At 38.7% G+C, this 15,447-nt stretch overlaps 1 protein-coding gene across 2 annotated transcripts in view; it reads left to right on the forward strand.

Moving 5' to 3' along the window:
- Nucleotides 1-355: 355 nt before the first annotated feature.
- gbf1 (golgi brefeldin A resistant guanine nucleotide exchange factor 1) overlaps nucleotides 356-15,447 on the forward strand; it is a 338,792-nt gene continuing 323,700 nt past the window's right edge. Inside the window, exon 1 of one of the 2 annotated variants that reach the window (XM_051922800.1) lies at nucleotides 356-628. The gene's annotated coding sequence lies outside the window, so the exon portion shown is untranslated. The remainder of the gene's footprint in view (nucleotides 629-15,447) is intronic. The other variant, XM_051922799.1, reaches the window with a different exon arrangement.

Below are 15,447 nucleotides of genomic sequence, written 5' to 3' on the forward strand. Positions count from 1 at the left end.
TTCAGGAAATGCACTGCATGGGCAAGACTATCCAGAGGCCGATCTATGATTAGCACCGCCTTTTTCGAAAATCGACGCACACGAATGGCTGGTGCTCGTGTCAGCTATAGATCACACCTCTTTTTGCAGGTAATATTGAAGGGAAAACGTGAAAACGTTATTATCTTCTTAACGTATTTCAGTTTGCATCTGTGTTACCTGACAAAAATTTAAATAAAGGACGCAAGAAAAAAAACTCATCATTTTCTTTGGCGGAAGTTAAATAAAATATTGATTGAATATCCGTGTTATCCTTCTTCTGAAGTATGATTGGTTACTGAGGCTGCCTATCAGGGCGGTCTCTAGGCAGCAGGGTTGGTAGCATTTCACTGTGTTACCACGTCAGTGAGTTTACGAAGTACAGAAGAGCCGGTGGCTAGTGTGTTATACTGTATATACTAATATCTGCATATTTGACAAGGCACCGTCTCTTACATAGATTTCTATCATCATAGTCGCTGATGGTTATATGTTAGAAAATACTGACAATTTGCTTGCAGTGTTATATTATTTAATGCTTGCCATATTACTGCATAAATGAAGAGAAGTTAAGCAGGCCTCCATTTTGGATAAGGATCCGGACTTTCAGGTAGGTTTAAACCTGTAATTATATTAGTATGCAGTGTTTAACTGAAGATAGTGCTATGGCGAATTTACCTGGAATATATAGTGAAGCAGTGAGATGCTTCATTACAGCATTTAAGCTTTGGAACAGATATCACAACAAACCTCTGTAGATGAGCAGTTATAATGAAAACAGCACAAGTATGTCTAACCATATAATGCATAAAGTTGAGCATTATGTCTTTATCTAGTCATAAGAGGTCCAAGTAAACTTAAAGGTAAATAACCCTATTTATGTCAGGAAACGATGTTTATTCTCTTTGGTACATTATCATCAACTTGGTCATCAGTTTTTTGTCGATAACTTTTAAAGCACTTTCAAGTAACAAAATAATGTGACATTTTTTATATCCCTTATTACGTTCAAAATGTGTACAAGGATAGAAATTACAGTGTCCTCTTATTTTTTAGTTATTTGGATCATTTCAGGTTTCATACAAATTACATATTTTTGAAGTTTTACATTGCTGATTTGCTGCTGTCGATGATGAATCACTTGGCAACGAACAGAATCGTCGTTTACATTATCATGCATGCAGCTCCAGAGACTCATGGGATGTCATTGGACTTTGTGCACATTTCAAGAGGCGAACCTTCTTTATAGGTTCTTGCAAGGAGATACTTGGAAGGAGATACCTTGCGTAGCAGTTTATTCAGATAACATATTGCAGTCATCTCTTTGTGCAGTGTTGTGGTTATGTAGTAGCTGTATTAATAGATAGATAGAAAGTATCTATCTATCTATCTATCTATCTATCTATCTATCTATCTATCTATCTATCTATCTATCTATCTATCTATCTATCTATTGCTTGGAATATGTATATTCCAACAAAGCACATTTACAATTGTCAGATTTACACTGAAAGGTATTTGTAACAACCTTATTTTAAATCCACATCCATCAGTATTCCAGCTTGATTTTATCCTCCATGATTTTGAGATCCTAAGAAATTCAGAAAAGACTATCATTCATCTGGCTAGCACAGTAATTGTAAAACACTTTGTAATGTTGATTGCCAAAAACGAGTATAAATGGTAGCATACAACCATAAGATCAGCTGTTGCTTCCTTCCTTCCTGTTCTTTATTTCATATATTCCTAACATGTAGTTTAAAAAAACAAAACAAAAACAAACAAACAGTTGGGTCATCTTAAGAAAATTGAGGAAGTACTGAAGCAACTGTTTGCATTACCCATTTTTGCTTATCCAGTATAGACATTTACTTTGATTTTTTTCATTTTTCTTTCCTTTAATAGCACATATGTTCTCCCAAATATAACATATTAATACAGAGAAGCTGGTAAATCTTTCTATCCATTTATCACTAGTGCCTGCTTTTTTTCAGTGCGGTTGAAGCCTTAACCAGCATCATCAGGCACATGGGTAAAGATCAAGTTCACATTAATTGTCATCTGTACCTAGTAGTACCCTAAGTTCTTGTCTATAAGCCGGACTCATGTATTAGCCGGAGACCAAAAATCATACGAATTTTAAAAATAAAATCGTATCATAGATAAGCCGGACTCATGGATAAGCCGAACGTACTATAACCTATAACTAATAGAAGGGAGGGAGGTCAGTGGTCTCACTCGCGCCCATTTAATTTCTTTAAGGGGGGAGAGAGTGTGAGATATTGCCGTCTCTCTCACTCCCCGCATGACGCGGTTGGAGCGGCCGGAGCGCGTTCTTTCTGCTCTGGGCGTCGCCGAGTCAACACGAGCGCGTAGCGGTCATTTAAATTGTGATTTTATATGTAAGCATATTTAAATATATATCGCGGATTTCTGCGGACAATGGGTCTTTTAATTTCTGGTACATGCTTCCTCAGTTGGTTTGCCCAGTTGATTTCATACAAGGGACGCTATTGGCAGATGGCTGAGAAGCTATCCAGCTTACTTTCTCTCTCTCTCTCTCTCTCTCTCTCTCTCTCTCTTGCGCTGACGTAGGGGGGTGTGAGCAGGGGGGCTGTGTGCAGCTGCTTCCTGAAAGAAATGCTGCACGGAGCTTCGCATACTTAAAAGCTCAAAGGGCACGTATTGATTTTTTTTATCTGTCTCTCTCTATCTCTCTCTCTCTCTCTTCCTCTCTCTTCCTGCTCCTGACAGAGGGGGTGTGAGCTGCCGCCTTCAACAGCTTTGTACTGGCGGTGCTTCGCATACTTAAAAGCCAAAAAACCCTATTGATTTTTTTTTTGACTGCTTGCTTTGCACTCCTTTGAAAAGGAAGATATGTTTGCATTCTTTTAATTGTGAGACATAACTGTCATCTCTGTCTTGTCATGGAGCACAGTTTAAACTTTTGAAAAAGAGACAAATGTTTGTTTGCAGTGTTTGAATAACGTTCCTGTCTCTCTACAACCTCCTGTGTTTCTGCGCAAATCTGTGACCCAAGCATGACAATATAAAAATAACCATATAAACATATGGTTTCTACTTCGCGGATATTCTTATTTCGCGGGTGGCTCTGGAACGCAACCCCCGCGATGGATGTATAAGCCGGACTTATGTATAAGCCGATATTCTATTTTTTCATTTTCACAACTTTTTTCCTTAGATAAGCCGCGGCTTATTGACAAGAACTTAGGGTACATTGAAACTGTAACATGCATGTTTCCCACAGTTTAATGGCCATGGTACAGTTCCAGCAACAAGCAATGAATACAATATTGACAGTAACAACAGTATATACCAAATGCAGATGGCAGTAGCAAGAAACACTAATTTATTAGTGGCTATGAATGGCTGTTGAGTATTCCTAAGACCTGTGAATTAAAACGTCCCTTTAATCCAGGAATGCTATTAATGGTCCCTCACCATTTGCTAGAACAGAACGGTCCCTCACCATTTGCTAGAACAGAAAAGTGACTATGTAGGATTGTAGATATCTTTTATGATATTTGCCTGTTTTCGTTTCTAAGGTAACATTTGTTATGTATGCCCAGAGCCGAAGGGAACTGTTTACCAGTAATATTCTGTGCCCTCTTTACCAGCCTTGTAGTGCTTTGCAGTCCTGAGTATAACAAGTACTATGCAAGAATGTAATGTAAACAGTGAGTATTGAATACACAGTTGGTGAACTTAAGTAAAGACATCTAGGTTTTCTTAATTAAATGCTTATAGCGTACCTTCTTGCGGTAGCCTTGATGTGTTGTGCACAACTTATGTAGAAGGTGTAGTCTTCCACACTCTTCATGAATATTAAGACCATGTTGTCGATTTTGACTTTATAGGTTAAACTGTTGTCACTTAAGTATCAAAAGGCAAATATCTTCTCTTTGTAAATCTGCATTATTTTTTGTGGTTATCCTTACAAATGTGGTGTTATCAGCACATGGTGAAGTTTGAAATGTTTCTGGCCACATTGTCATAGATAAACAAGAAATGCAATATGGGATTTAGCAAACCTTTTTATTGGGTTCCTTTGTTGATGATCAGCACAGAGAGGTAGTGATGCCTCCAGTCTGCTCAACATCTAGTTGTATAGGATGGCACTAAGTCTCAAGTCTAGAGCCTGATAATCTGCTCTAGGTTCCTTTTTACCAGATAATTCAGCTGGATCAAATAGAAAAACCATATTACTGTATTGCATAGTCTGGTGTCTCGAGGTCCTTATGTACTCCATGAAGCATGTTTTTCTCCAACATTCTCTGTTTTCTTAACCATTGATTGAATGGTGGCCGGGAAAAATGCTGGGCAGAGGAGATACTGAAAACAGAATTATCTCTTACTACATTTGAAAATGTTTTATGTATTTCTCACATTAAAGGACAATAATTAATAATATTATGCTATTAATGTTTAAAATATTTTTTTTATTTATGACTAGGGGGCTCCACCCCCTGCTCGCTTCGCTCCCCAACACCCCATGTTTGGTTAACCGGAAATACATAAATAGGAATTGTTATATATTCATTATTTTCACTTTTACTTTAGAACTTCAGTAAAAATGATATTTGGAATTACAGTGCATCCGGAAAGTATTCACAGCGCATCACTTTTTCCACATTTTGTTATGTTACAGCCTTATTCCAAAATGGATTAAATTCATTTTTTTCCTCAGAATTCTACACACAACACCCCATAACGACAAAGTGAAAAAAGTTTACTTGAGGTTTTTGCAAATTTATTAAAAATAAAAAAACTGAGAAATCACATGTACATAAGTATTCACAGCCTTTGTTCAATACTTTGTCGATGCACCTTTGGCAGCAATTACAGCCTCAAGTCTTTTTGAATATGATGCCACAACCTTGGCACACCTATCCTTGGCCAGTTTCGCCTATTCCTCTTTGCAGCACCTCTCAAGCTCCATCAGGTTGGATGGGAAGCGTCGGTGCACAGCCATTTTAAGATCTCTCCAGAGATTTTCAATCGGATTTAAGTCTGGGCTCTGGCTGGGCCACTCAAGGACATTCACAGAGTTGTCCTGAAGCCACTCCTTTGATATCTTGGCTGTGTGCTTAGGGTCGTTGTCCTGCTGAAAGATGAACCGTCGCCCCAGTCTGAGGTCAAGAGCGCTCTGGAGCAGGTTTTCATCCAGGATGTCTCTGTATATTGCTGCAGTCATCTTTCCCTTTATCCTGACAAGTCTCCCAGTTCCTGCCACTGAAAAACATCCCCACAGCATGATGCTGCCACCACCATGCTTCACTGTAGGGATGGTATTGGCCTGGTGATGAGCGGTGCCTGGTTTCCTCCAAACATGACGCCTGGCATTCACACCAAAGAGTTCAATCTTTGTCTCATCAGACCAGAGAATTTTCTTTTTCATGATCTGAGAGTCGTTCAGGTGCCTTTTGGCAAACTCCAGGCGGGCTGCCATGTGCCTTTTACTAAGGAGTGGCCTCCATCTGGCCACTCTACCATACAGGCCTGATTGGTGGATTGCTGCAGAGATGGGTGTCCTTCTGGAAGGTTCTCCTCTCTCCACAGAGGACCTCTGGAGCTCTGACAGAGTGACCATCGGGTTCTTGGTCACCTCCCTGACTAAGGCCCTTCTCCCCCGATCGCTCAGTTTAGATGGCCGGCCAGCTCTAGGAAGAGTCCTGGTGGTTTCGAACTTCTTCCACTTACGGATGATGGAGGCCACTGTGCTCATTGGGACCTTCAAAGCAGCAGAAATTTTTCTGTAACCTTCCCCAGATTTGTGCCTCGAGACAATCCTGTCTCGGAGGTCTACAGATTATTCCTTTGACTTCATGCTTGGTTTGTGCTCTGACATGAACTGTCAACTGTGGGACCTTATATAGACAGCTGTGTGCCTTTCCAAATCATGTCCAATCAACTGAATTTACCACAGGTGGACTCCAATTAAGCTGCAGAAACATCTCAAGGATGATCAGGGGAAACAGGATAGACCTGAGCTCAATTTTGAACTTCATGGCAAAGGCTGTGAATACTTATGTACATGTGCTTTCTCAATTTTTTTACTTTTAATAAATTTGCAAAAATATCAAACTTTTTTCATGTTGCCATTATGGGGTGTTGTGTGTAGAATTCTGAGGAAAAATATGAATTTAATCCATTTTGGAATAAGGCTGTAAGATAACAAAATGTGGAAAAAGTGATGCGCTGTGAATACTTTCTGGATGCACTGTAACTTTTCTTCAAGATTGCATTTAATTTTGATTGTGTGTTTGGTCTTGCATCGTGATAACACAATGTATAACTGCCCATGAGTGAATATTGTGTCTTTCTCTCTAATAAATAAACCAACTTTTTCGAATGTCCCTGTGAATTGTTAATTGTCATAGCAAAAGCTATTCTCACACGAAACTGTAAACGTTTTAATACGAATGGCATATCAAGATCTCCTTTTGTGTCTAATGTTATTCACGGAATATGTTCTACATTACTTTTCTTGTCGCCTGTTAAAATTTTACATGTTGTTGTCTTTTATTTCTAACCCTGATTGGACCTACGAGGATTTCAACTCCACTTTGTCCGGGCTGATTATTACTTTACTTATTTTCAGAATCTGCACATAGATTATTATTGTTCTTTTTTGCATTCTTTTATCTCCAAGGCTTTTGGGTCTCTTTTCGACGCATTGCTCTTTCTTCTTCGCTTAGTTGTTGATGTGTCATCTAGAACATATAAAATTTTTAAGATAGATAGATACTTTATTAATCCCAAGGGGAAATTCACATACTCCAGCAGCAGAATACTGATAAAAACAGTATTAAAAAGTGATATAAATGCAGGTATAACAGACAGTAACTTTGTATAATGTTAATGTTTACCCCCCCCCAAGGGTGAAATTGAAGAGTCGCAGAGTGTGGGGGAGGAATGATCTCCTCAGTCTGTCAGTGGAGCAGGACAGTGACAGCAGTCTGTCACTGAAGCTGCTCCTCTGTCTGGAGATGATACTGTTCAGTGGATGCAGTGGATTCTCCATGATTGACAGGAGCCTGCTCAGCGCCCATCGCTCTGCCACGGATGTCAAACTGTCCAGCTCCGTACCTACAATAGAGCCTACCTTCCTCACCGGTTTGTCCAGGCGTGAGGTGTCCCTCTTCTTTATGCTGCCTCCCCAGCACACCACTGCGTAGAAGAGGGCGCTCGCCACAACCGTCTGATAGAACATCTGCAGCATCTTATTGCAGATGTTGAAGGACGCCAGCCTTCTAAGGAAGTATAGTCAGCTCTGTCCTCTCTTGCACAGAGCATCAGTATTGGCAGTCCAGTCCAATTTATCATCCAGCTGCACTCCCAGGTATTTGTAGGTCTGTACCCTCTGCACACAGTCACCTCTGATGATCATGGGGCCCATGAGGGGCCTGGTCCTTCTAAAATCCACCTCCAGCTCCTTGGTTTTGCTGGTGTTTAGTTGTAGGTGGTTTGAGTTGCACCATTTAACAAAGTCCTTGATTAGGTTTCTATACTCCTCCTGATGCAGCCCATGATAGCAGTGTTGTCAGCGAACTTTTGCACGTGGCAGGAATCCGAGTTGAATTGGAAGTCCGATGTATATAGGCTGAACAGGATCTGAGAGCACAGGAAGTGTGTTTGCCAAAAGCATTCCAACAACTGAGAGGTTAGATGACCGTGGTCTTGTTTGAAAATGGTTGTAAGTAGGGCATGACTTGCAAAAGTCACCGTCTCACAGGACTTTCTTCCAAAGGTTGTAAGTATGACGTGACTTGACTGTCTTGCGGGATGTGAAAGTGTCTCTCTGTCTCTCTTCAAAAGATCATGTCTCATCACATGATAAAAAGTTTTGTCTCGTCCCAAGATTTTTTTTTATAATAGAGAGATATAAATTATTAGCACTGCATGTTTGGCTAACTGATGATTCTAAATAAGTCCTTTGTGCATGCATGGAACCAGTGACATGTGTCTAAATGCTACTGCTTCATCAGTGCCCTGTCTGGTCATTGTCTGTATAGAGTTTGTACATTCTTCTGTATCTAAATGGGTTTACCTCTGGGTTCTCTGTGTTTTCTTCTCCATCCCTAAAGATGTGCAAATTGGGTTAAATGGCAGTTCCAACTTTGCCACTATTGTTAGTGTGAAAGTTTGGGCCCTTTGATGTACTGTTTTCTGCCTTGTACTCTGTACTGCTGGAATACCTTAAAATGCAATTTATTTCTTAAGATATCTGGAGCTTGCTTTGAGATATCTTAAAATAAGATATCTGCAGTACATTTTGAGATATTTCAAATGCATTTCAAGATATCTCAAGTACATTTTCTGATATCTCAAAATATCTGCGTGTGCATTTCAAGATATCTCAAATGAATTTTCAGATATTTTAAATTGACCTTTTATGCATTTTAAGATATCTGAAAGTGCATTTCAAAGCATCTCAAAATCACTTCCTGTAAAACTGCCTATTCTTTCAATGGCATGTCCTGTTTATTATAAGATATCTTAAAATTTACTTGAGATATCTCAAAATCACTTCCTGCTCATTTCAAGGTATCTTCAAATGTATTTAAGATATCTTAAATTGTATTGTAGAAAATGCTATTAAGATATCTTGAAAAAATTAGTGTCTTTATAAAGGTATAATGTATTTTAGATATCTTGAAATGCAATTTGAGATACTATATATTGAAATACATTCTAAGATATCTGAAATCAAGTAGAGACCCATTGAATTTCAAGATATCTTAAATGTTTCTCAAGATACAATATCTTAATTATATTTCGTGATATCTTAAAATAACTCCCTGCTAATTTTAAGATATCTCAAATTCCTTTTGTGTGTATGTATTTCCAGATATCTCAATAACTTTCTGCACATTTCACAATATCTCAAATACCTTTTGAGATATCTCAAAATCACTTCAAGAAAATTATATTAGCCTTTATGTTAAAGAAAGTGAAGTAATAAACTGAAAAAAAAAAAAAAAAAATCGGAGAAGTTTTCCTGTGCAACTAGACAAACGGCAAGAAACGCTACTTTAAGGAGTTCAGAACTTTGTCCCTTAAATTTAAATGAACACCACCTGAATTTGTACAATTTGCTTGTTTAAAATGCAGCAGCTTACACTTTTAATTGGAAAAAGAAAAGATAAGATCAAATGTGAAATTTTAGCTTAGTAAAAATAGGCTTTTTTTTTTTAAAGGTTTGTACTTTATTATTTGTTGCTGTGTGTCATACATCGTGAGTTTTGGTAAGAAACAAATACTACATAATCTTCTATAATATGCGACCGTGGCTGTTCGTTTGTCTGTCCAGGATTTTAAATCACCTGTAGCTCGCAAACCATTTCACCTATTGACCTGAAATTTGGTACACATATACTACGTGACGTCTACTATCCGCTTTTGGGGTGATGATTTTTATTGCTATTTTTATTTTATTTTATTGTAGAATCAACTCTCGGCAGAGAGCAGCAGGGTGGCAGTGCGGCGCATGCGTATGTGCACCGTTCTCATTCCTACCACCTTTGTGGTCACTTCCCCTACCTCTTCATATCTTAAATCATTCTTAAGGCAGATTGAAGACTTAAGGGCCAGCTTAAGTGAAAAATTAAGAAAAATGTACTAAGTAATTGCAACACAAAAACTAACTTAATCACTTTTAACGTGAAAAGATGCCAACGGAAGAAGAGAAGCAGCAGGCCGCTAGGGTGGAGAAAAGAAGAGCTGCTCAGGAAACAGCAAGCGCATCAACCCTTGACCAAATGAATGCTAAACGTACAGAGAAAGAGGATGAAAACTATGAATGCTCAAGTCAAGTGTATTCACTGCACGTTATCATGCAGTGTGCCGTTACTGGTAAATAATAATTACACCTCAAGAGTTACGAATGTCTAGTTGATACACTGAAGAAAAAAAAAAACTAAGTATAATAATAAAAGTATATTTTAACAGCAAAAAGCTGTAGTGCAATTAATGATTTAAAGTGATTTAAAATGTATAAGTGCATGTGTAGTTACATTTAAGCCGTGTGTAATTACCAATATTGGTTAATTGATTGTGGAAGAAAAACATATGTATATATAAATGTTTATTTTGTTAGAGAAATGGTGAAAACTACTGTTTTTAATTAAGCCTTGCTTCAAATAGGTACATTGCAGAAAAATTAAAAAATATGACAGCTTATAATTATAAGAAGCGTTTTATTTTCTTTTATACCAGATGTATTATGAATAAATTTTTGTACATATTAGTTAAAGTATGAATTTTAAGGATTTTTTTATTTTAGTATTTTATGATTACTGAACAATAAGCCTACAGAATTTCATTTTTTAATTAAAAATGAACGGTTAACACCTGTGGTCTATAGTTTAATAATAAAAATACCAAAGTTAACACTTCAGTATAGGACATAAAGCTTCTATGCGTCCAGTTATGCAGAAGCTTAGTGCAAAATGTTTGTTAAAGGGATAAAAGAAAAAAAAGTCAGCATTGGAATTGGCCTATCCAGTAAATGAAATCAGTGATTGGTTTACCTTAAATATTAGGGATGCTCCAATCAGGTTTTTTTTAAGTGTCTAATATATAAAGATAGATAGAACTGTAGTTGCCCTCAATGGGAAATTTGGCATTTTGTAAGTTCAGCGTGTGTGTGTGTGTGTGTGTGTTTGTGTTTGTTTTGTTCTTTAGTCCATCCCACACCCTTTGTTCAGCCTCAACAACATTTTGCACACACATCCCTCTTTGTCAGGAAGAGACAATAGAATACTTTGGAGCCCCAATATTGGGGGGGGGGGGGGGGGTACCCCGTTACCCTGTTTGTTTTTTACTACGGTGAGTTTTAAGGATGATGACTTTTCTCAGATTTTGAGCCCTGAAATATAGATACATAGATAAATACTTTATTAATCCCAATGGGAAATTCACATTATCCAGCAGCAGTATACTGATACAATAAATAATATTAAATTAAAGATTGATAATAATAATAATGCAGGTGAAAAACAGACAATAACTTTGTATAATGTTAAATGTTAACGTTTACCCCCCCGGGTGGAATTGAAGAGTCGCATAGTTTGGGGGAGGAACGATCTCCTCAATCTGTCAGTGGAGCAGGACAGTGACAGCAGTCTGTCGCTGAAGCTGCTCCTCTGTCTGGAGATGATACTATTTAGTGGATGCAGTGGATTCTCCATAATTGATAGGAGCCTGCTGAGCGCCCTTCGCTCTGCCACAGATGTTAAACTGTCCAGCTCCATGCCAACAATAGAGCCTGCCTTCCTCACCAGTTTGTCCAGGCGTGAGGCGTCTTTCTTCTTAATGCTGCCTCCGCAGCACACCACCGCGTAGAAGAGGGCGCTCGCCACAACCGTCTGATAGAACATCTGCAGCATCTTATTGCAGATGTTGAAGGACGCCAGCCTTCTAAGGAAGTATAACCGGCTCTGTCCTTTCTTGCACAGAGCATCAGTATTGGCAGTCCAGTCTAATTTATCATCCAGCTGCACTCCCAGATATTTATAGGTCTGCACCATCTGCACACAGTCACCTTTGATTATCACAGGGTCCATGAGGGGTCTGGGCCTCCTAAAATCCACCACCAGCTCCTTGGTTTTGCTGGTGTTCAGTTGTAGGTGGTTTGAGTCACACCATTTAACAAAGTCATTGATTAGGTCCCTATACTCCTCCTCCAGCCCATTCCTGATGCAGCCCACGATAGCAGTGTCATCAGCAAACTTTTGCACGTGGCAGGAATCCGAGTTGTATTGGAAGTCCGATGTATATAGGCTGAACAGGACCGGAGAAGGTACAGTCCCTTGTGGCGCTCCTGTGTTGCTGACCACAATGTCAGACGTGCAGTTCCCAAGACGCACATACTGAGGTCTGTCTTTAAGATAGTCCACCATTCGTGCCACTAGGTATGAATCTACTCCCATCTCTGTCAGCTTGTCCCTAAGGAGCAGAGGTTGGATTGTGTTGAAGGCGCTAGAGAAGTCTAGAAACATAATTCTTACAGCACCACTGCCTCTGTCTAAGTGGGAGAGGGATCGGTGTAGCATATAGATGATGGCATCCTCCGCTCCCACCTTCTCCTGATATGCAAACTGCAGAGGGTCAGGGGCGTGTTGAACCTGTGGCCTAAGGTGGTGAAGCAGCAGCCTCTCCATGGTCTTCATCACATGTGATGTCAGAGCAACAGGCCGAAAGTCATTCAGCTCACTAGGACGTGATACCTTTGGGACTGGGGTGATGCAAGATGTTTTCCAAAGCCTCGGGACTCTCCCCTGTTCCAGACTCAGGTTGAAGATGCGCTGTAGAGGACCCCCCAGCTCCGATGCATAGACCTTCAGCAGTCGTGGCGATACTCCATCTGGACCTGCTGCTTTGCTGGCACGAAGTCTCCTCAGCTCTCTGCTCACCTGCGCTGTTGTAATTATGGGTGGGGATGTCTCTCCTATGCTGGTATCAGCAGAACGATGTGTGGAGGGTGCAGTACTCCGAGGTGAGAGTGAGAGTGGGTTAGGGTGGTCAAACCTGTTAAAGAAGATGTTCATTTGGTTTGCTCTCTTCACGTCTCTCTCGTTGGTGGTACCCCGCTTCGAGCTGCAGCCAGTGATGATCTTCATCCCATCCCACACTTCCTTCATGCTGTTATTCTGCAACTTCTGCTCCAGCTTTCTCTTGTACTGCTCCTTCGCCGCCCTGAGCTGGACTCGGAGTTCCTTGTGCATGCGCTTGAGCTCATGCTGATCACCGTCTTTAAAAGCCCTTTTCTTCTGGTTCAAAAGGCCCTTGATGTCACTTGTAATCCATGGCTTGTTGTTAGCATAGCAGCGTACAGTTCTTACTGGAACTACAATGTCCATACAGAAGTTGATGTAGTCAGTAGTGCAGTCAACAACCTCCTCAATGTTCTCACAATGTGATCCCTGCCGGATTTCCCAGTCTGTAGTTCTAAAAATATGTTAAATGAATTTAATTTGTCTCTGGGAGAGTACACTTTGAGAAGCACCATTAATAGAAGTTAGACACTTCTATCTTTAAACTGCTTACCCATGCAATACTGGATGCTGTGGCTAGTTCTGTGTAAAGATGCAAATGTTACTATATTTCATAAATGATGTTTAAAGGTGCCAGTCCTCCTTGAAGGGTACGCCTGCAGGAGATGCCCTTCTTTGATGAGTGCATGACTACTGATTAACAAAAGACATTCTGATTCATAATAAAAAAATAAGGTAAGAAAACATTTTCCAAATAAGAATTTGTTTTAATGTTGAGTGAAAACTTGTTATAAACATCTCTCAATATTACTTGAGGGTTTTATGTAACAGCTCAGTTGAGAGTAGGTAGTGTGCACAGCCTGTGTTATCTGACAGACTGAAAATTTAAGAACAGTTACTCTCATAGGGCTGATAATCTCAGGCAATTTCTCATCATGGTAAGGACAGATGTTATATCCATCACTAACTGTGACTTGCAGTATAAAAGGGAAACATGCTATTACTGTAATGCCTGGTTCATGATGTAGAGTAAATTAAAAGCCATAGTGTTTCATGCATTGTCATAAATCCACAATCACAATTGCAAAAATTTATCATTTCAACTTGGTAGCAGGTGGTCTATCTGTGGGGTTGTCTTCTATATTATCGGGGGGAAAACATGTTATGTCTGTTGTATTGATGTCACAAGAACTAATACTTCAGTACCAAGGCAATAGCAAAATGCCAGAAATGTAACAGTACTACCTTTTTTGCAATATAGGTAGTACCAAGTGAATGTTGGTACTCCACAGATAAGTGACTGCAAGTAGACATATTCCTTTAGAATTCGCAGTAATATGTGAAAAAAAAAGAGTAAAAATTTCACAAGAAAATGTCTCACAGTAATATAGCATTACATTTACTGTATGTCTTGAAAAGAAAAAACAGCAGAAGTCATGTCTGGAAAAGGTTTGTATTTAAGGCAGGGGAATTTCAGTGTGTGATTTCTGGAATCATGGTTAGCATAAAAAAGGCTAAAAACACACAGTCTTTCATTACTGCTGCTTTCATCTAATAAAGGAGATGTGAATTGTAATTGTTTGACGTGTAGTTTGTGAGATTAAAAGATTTTTTTGATACTGCACATCCTCGATAAAGGAAGGTGGCTTTGTGTTCATTCTTTGAATAGATGACTACAGATGTCTGTATGAGCATCCCTCCATTTTCTAATTGGCATAAACAGCTTAGAGTCAAGAAGGAAACCTTGCACGTATCCAGAAGTAAATTTCGAGACAAGTTTAAAACAAAAAGTGGCTGTTTGATTTATGTACATTGATGATGAAATGAGCAGCTCTATATGCTGCTCCATATGTAATGCTAAAATAAAGTTTATTTAGTGTTCCAGTACTCCTTTCTAGTAATCTGACCTACAGTATACTGCATCAAAAAAATGCATTGCAGAGACAAGTAGGTGTATATAGCATTGTGGGCAAAACACCATACTGAATAGGAATCTACAAATATTAAATTTGTGTTGATCATTTGGTTTTTTGATTGCAAACTAATGTTCATAAGTATAACCCCTAACATGTCACGAATATTGTGAAAACACATTCAGTAGTTCATATATTTGAACTGTATGTTGGAGATTGTAATGCAGTCACTTGGTTACAATTAATTGGCTACTAGTAACATCAGTCTATTCATTTTACATTTACATTTACATTTACAACATTTAGCAGACGCTCTTATCCAGAGCGACTTACAACAGTATTTTGCAATTCTTTGTACACATGCTAGATAATGAAGTTTTTATTACTCATGTAAGAAACTTTGATAGCAGAACAACAAAGTCTGTTTTTAATGATTTCTTTAATAATGGATTAATGTAAAACTGACAAGACTGATTTCACAGGGAGAACTTTGAAGTTAGTACAGATGTATAAAAGGAACAGATTTGGAAACTAAAATCCCCAGGGTTTTGTGACATTTGACATATGAATCAGTTTGACTATTTAAATTATTACTCTTTAGTAAGTTTTTTGCCAGCTAATGATGCAAATATACATTTTATGTAACAGAAGGAATTCTCTGATAGGCCTGATGGTAAAACATGTTGTTACAAAAATATCTTTAAAGAATTGTTCAAATGAAATATCCTGAATTATTTTGGAATTCACTAATTCAACCATGCAGATATTATAATGTTTGAATATGAATTTTTAGTATTTCTGTTAAGCAGAATTTTTCAGTTATAGGAGAGATGTCCGAGAATAAAATTAGAATGTGTAAACCAGGTAGAAATCCCTCGAAGTTTGTAACCTTCCCCCAGTATGCTGTTGCACTGTAGGAATCCCCATGTCTATACAAAACCAATTCAAATCCTGTATTGTATTTTTGATTTTTATGAATACCAATGCCAGTTTATCAA

This window comes from Erpetoichthys calabaricus, chromosome 2 (assembly GCF_900747795.2).
Source record: "Erpetoichthys calabaricus chromosome 2, fErpCal1.3, whole genome shotgun sequence".
Lineage (NCBI taxonomy): Eukaryota > Metazoa > Chordata > Cladistia > Polypteriformes > Polypteridae > Erpetoichthys > Erpetoichthys calabaricus.